This window comes from Rhinopithecus bieti, unplaced genomic scaffold, assembly GCF_001698545.2.
Source record: "Rhinopithecus bieti isolate Rb0 unplaced genomic scaffold, ASM169854v2 scaffold_23826, whole genome shotgun sequence".
In the NCBI taxonomy this organism is placed as follows: Eukaryota; Metazoa; Chordata; class Mammalia; order Primates; family Cercopithecidae; genus Rhinopithecus; species Rhinopithecus bieti.
Genome location: NW_016811267.1, coordinates 147808 through 153575, shown reverse-complemented (window position 1 = coordinate 153575; position 5768 = coordinate 147808).

Sequence of the window (5768 nt, the reverse complement as noted above, 5' to 3'; positions counted from 1 at the left end):
TATATGTGTGTGTGTATATAAGTGTCTGTGTGTCTGTGTGTGTATATATATATATATATATATATATATATTTTTTTTATATATATATACACACATACATTGTTTCCCTCTATTCAGATGTAAATGGGGTGGCAGCTTAAAGACTAGTTCTAAGACATACATATAATTTCCTTTAGTTTCCCTTCCATATCTACTGGGAAACCCAAAGCCATTCCCTAGATTTCTGCGAATTCCCAGAGGCTTATAGTCTCTGTATTTATTTAGCTCTTCTTGCTCACCTCTCATTTTCACTTGAGTTTCATCTCTAGTGTCTGGGCCAAGATTTGTATCACAGTCCCTCAAAAGCACACTAACAACAAGGTATGTGTGTGTAGTGTGCTTGAATGAAGTTGATGAGACTTTAATGAGCTGTGAGTATAAGTAGCCTTTAATTAACTTTGTTACCCCAAATATTTATTAATCTTGTGATCTATGTACAAGACTGGTAATACTAGTTTTAATCTTTGTCCTTTACATCTCAAAATTTGTTACCTATTTGAAAAATAAAATACTCATTTTTTTTCCATACTCTATTTTCTTGCTCTGAGTATTCTCAATATTCAAAAAGTCACCTCCAAGTATAAAGATTTGTGTGTTTCGTAGAGCTAGTCAAAAGAACTGGCCTTACTCATTTCATAAAATCACCGGAAAGGCTCTTTAAGGATGTAAAATCAAGTTCAGAATTTTTAGATGACAATAGATTTGAACCACCTTACTGCAAATATTTGTTTGTTTTCTCTTGTCTGTTTGTTGTTATAAGTTAACTTATGATTTTATAATGTCTCAATCATAAATAACTTTTCTTTATAAAATTATTGAACTAATATTGATATGGACAGGAGATAGTGAAATACTGGGTAGAAGACAGTGGGTGCCTGGCGAGGGTTCCACCCTCAATGTTGGACCTGGGGCTCAAAATGAGAACTTCACATCTCTGTTTTTACACCCAAATGTTGCCATTTTCAAAACCACCCTGGCTCACCCAGCCCCCCACCCTGAACCCAAAAAATCCCAAGCTCCACTGGCAGAAGAGCAGAGCGGAGGGGCAGAGGAGAGAAGAAAAGAAGCAGCTGAACGTCAGAGAGAAGCAGCTTGACTTCAGTGGGACGGCTTGATGGTGAGACTTCAAAGAAGAATTTGGCAGGGGATGGCCGAACTCCAGGGGAAGATTATTTTCCCACTCCATCCCTTTTCCTGCTTAGAGCTTCTTCCACCACTCAGTAAAATCCTCCACATACACTACCCTTCGATTTATTCCTGTAACCTGATTCTTCCGGGATGCCAGACAAGAACTCGGGTACCAAGAGGGCAGGGTGTAAGAGGCTGTCACCTAGACCTCTAGTGAGTTGGTTTAACACTTAGCCATCTGCGGACAGCAAATGCCAAATAAGCGCTGATTGTAACTTGTGCCCTCTTGGGATCTGGGGGTCCTAGATAACCTTTTAGCTCTGGAACAGCAGAGCTAAAAGAATATTGCAACACGCTTGGACCCTGCTGCAGGGCCTGCACAGAGCCTGCTCCCTCCAGGGAGGAGTAACAGGCCAGTTCCAGCAGTTGTTTGCCCTGCTTCCTGCACCCACTCACCTAAGTGCTCCTCATCCCGTGAGGGGTTCAGAGCTGCAGGCTGAGTAAATGAGCCACCCTTTCACGATTCCCGCGAAGGGGTCAAGGGGAATATTCTCTCAGCATCATGGTTAATTTTATGTGTTAACTTGATTGTGTTAGGAGATAAACAGATAGCTGGTAAAACATTATTTCTGGGTGTATCTATAAGGGTCTTTCTGGAAGATTAGTATAAGAATCAATGGAATGATTAAAAATATCTCCTCTCACCAACGTGGGCAGACATCCAAACCATTGAGGACTCAGAGAAAAAAAAAAAAAAAAAAAGGCAGAGGAAGGGTGAATTTGGACTTTCCTTTTGAGCTGGATATAAGCCCCCCAGCACTCCCCCCCAACCTGGTTTTCAGGCATTAGGCCTCAGACTGAGAATTATACCATTAACTTCACTAGTTTTCTGGTCTTCAGACTCTGTGAATTACATCACCACCTCCCCTGACTCTCCAGCTTGTAGATGACATATTGTGAAACTTCTCAACCTCTATAATAATGTGAATCAATCCCCATTATCAATTTTTTGTCTATATCTCCCAATATATCTATCCTATTGGTTCTGTTTTGCTGGAAAACTCTAACATAACCAGTACAAATTTATTGCCCTGCAGATTGCCTTTCGTATACTAAAAAAATTAAATTGCCATTGTTGTAGTTGTGTCCTTTAATGCTTTTCCTTTGTACGTATTTATATGGTTGATATATGCAATGATTTTACTTTTTAGCATACCAGTTTCATTTCTTGATCTAGCATCTCTATATCTTTGTCTATGTATTTGTTATAAAATGGGTACAAACATGTTGAGTTCATATTGCAACCATTCACGTGTTGGCTTATTTATATTATTTTGAGTAATAATACTATGAGGGCTTAAAATATACTTTGCTCATATTCACTTGAAGTCCTATTTGTCTTTGCACCTGAGTATAGTTATTAAAAATGGTTTAGTAACCTTGGCTTGAATTCTGCTTTCAGTGTAACTTCTGACAATTTATCTAACCTACCAAACCCTGAAATTATCTACTTTGGATACTTGATGTTATAGTGCAGTCAGTGCTTAAACAACTTAGTTCCTCTTACATTCTTTCTTATCCATCTTTTTTCTTTTCTCTCTTTTTTTTTTTTCATCTCTTCCTTTCCTTTTCCTATAAATTCAACTTTTTTTTTTTTTTGAGATAGAGCTTATGTCTCACCCTCCTATGTAGCTGGATTACAGATTTGTGCCACCATGCCTGGCTAATTTTTATGTCTTTTTAGTAGAGAGATGGTCTCACCATGTTGGCCAGGCTCTTCTCGAACTCCTAGGCTCAAGTCATCTGCCCTGCCTGGGAGCAGTGCTGACATTATAGGGATTAGTCATGGCGCCTGGCAATTCTTCAACTTTTGAGAATTTTGAGTCTCATCTTTCACAAAGTCTGTCTTGATAATCAAAGCTATCTACCATTTGAAAAATGTTTCCTAGAACTTACCCAATTCTTAATTATAAACTGAATTTAGTGTTTTCATTGTCCTATAAGTGTGAATTTTCTTCTCTCAGTAAGATTATAGTAAGGTAGTAAAATATCTTGCTATGGGCTTGTCATAAATATCTTTATATAATTCTCCCTTTGTCACAGGAAATATGTTACATATTGAAATCACTCAGTAAATATTTGTTATTGTTTTTATTTGTAGTTACATTGAAAATATGTGATGAATTTCATTGATAGTGTTCATTGATAAAGTTGTATGAAAATCACTGGCCCAAAGCACTCAGGTCATTTCCTATATCTGAGATAGCTTTGCAAACATGTGTCACTTTGATAGCCAGTCTGATCTGAGAAAATTAAACTGTGTCATTCAAAATGTGTCCTCCCCAAATTTAAGAAACATCAGGTCAATCTCCTGGTTAAATAATAGCTGTATGTTTTAGTAGATTTTGAAATATTATGTAATCATTTGAAATTATAAGCTTCTGGCCCACAACTTGACTGACAAATACCTGTTTCATTAATTTTAACTAGACGTTCTTGGACTATATATCTCCATAGACAAGAGAAAGATAAAAGTTGAAATAATTAATCCAACAGTTATTCTACACAAAAGTATGACAAAATTACTGTTGCAGAAATTGAACTCATCAAGCTTGAACTTTTGACTTTGAACAATTACATGGAAGAGTGTCACCATGCTGAACTGTCAGACCTGTACAGTATCATAGTCAACTCTATACACAAACAAGGTGGGCTGTATTCTGACCATTATTGGAATAAATTATCCTGATTACCTAATGTCTCTTCACACCCACTAAATTATGTATTATTATATTTTTACACTGCCATCAAATTAAATTTGCTAAAACACAGCTTTGATCATGTTCATAATTTCTGTAGTGTGCCTAAACAATGACTAACTAATCCTCAGAATTAATTACCTACTAATTTGTTTTTGACACATTTATAAACTTAATTTCTTATCATAACTCACGCCGAACCATCCTGCTCTGAATACTCACAACTTTCTACAACCTTTGATTTTCTGCCTTTTATAAACCAGAGTGCCATTAGTTAGGTCTGAATGAGTAATTTCCTCTGTAAGCAGCAGGACCCTCAGAGGTTATTTCCTCACACACAGCAAGTCTAACTGTGGCTCAGGCTGGCCCCTAACTGGTGTGCTAGCAACAGATGTCATGTTTTTCTATGCTCACAAGGAGCTAGAATTTGCTTCTATTGGTTTGTTATAACATTTGTCATTGTTTGTTACTTGAGAGGTAGAATGATCAAAGTAAAATATTCTCATATTCAATGGAGGGGGTGGAATTGTCTTGAGCATGAAAGGAGATGGAAAGCACCTTGCGAGTTCAGACCACCAATTGTTCATAAGCACAAGAACTTTGTAAATTCCCAGAAGTGAATGCTGACTGTTTGCTGGGAGTTCAGCTCCAGTTTCTTAGGTAGAAAGAAAATCCAGTGAAACCATGATGAACTCTGCCTCTGTATCTGTAGGAAGACGTGTTCTGTGGGAACCTGGGGTGTCATTATTGTTCTAAAATTACAATTTTCCCAAATTGTACCTCTGCTATAAGTAGGTGTTGTCTCACATTATTCTACAAAAGGCATATATTTCTATACTTTTATTAATCTTTTACCTATTCTTGAAATCTCATGTCTGCCCCCTCCTACAATCAAATCTTCAAGGCTCAACTGCAGACTAAACTTTATACAAAGCTTTTCCTTATAATATTTTTAATCTTATAGTCCTTATTTGTTATTGTTTCCACATAATTCTATTTAATTGCATCTGTCTTTGAGTTGTTCATTTCAGATAGGTTGGAGGTTTTTCCTCAGTTAGATCTTCAACTGATTTAGAGAATGACTTTGTCTATTACAGAACTCAAGCAGCAAGTCAAGGCTCCACAATGCTTTAGATGGAGGTATTAATCTCTGTTTTTCATCTGCACAGTGAATATAATGAAACCTCCCTCATAGGATTTTATAAAGATTACATAAGTTATTCCAGATAAACATTTAAATAGTGCTTGGCATGTAAGATAGGAAGTCTAAATGTTGGCTATTATTATTAAATATTGATTTTTGTCAATATTACTTTACCTTTAAATGAGGTAATCACTGTCATTGAACACAGAGATAATATATATATATGTATATGTATATGTATATATGTGTGTGTGTATATATGTATGTGTGTGTGTATGTGTGTGTGTGTGTGTGTGTGTGTATGCTCTGCAAGTATCTACATAAATAAAAGAGCAACCAACCCTGAGAATCAAGAATTCTGGGAAGGAGGTTATATAAACCTTGCATTTGTGCCCTTACTTTTATAGCAATTACCAGTACAAAGTAGTTAGTGTAAAAGCACAAATCAGGCAGAATGGGTTCAAACATCAGCTCTGATAGTGGTGTTTACCCAAGGAAATAATTTGGGGAGAATTTCTTTTTTTTTTTTTGAGACAGAGTTTCTCTCTTGTTGCCCAGGCTGGAGGGCAATGGCGTGATCTCGGCTCACCACAACCTCCGCCACCCGGGTTCAAGCAATTCTCCTGCCTCAGCCTCCCGAGTAGCTGGGATTACAGGCATGTGCCACCACCCCAGCTAATTTTGTATTTTTAATAGAG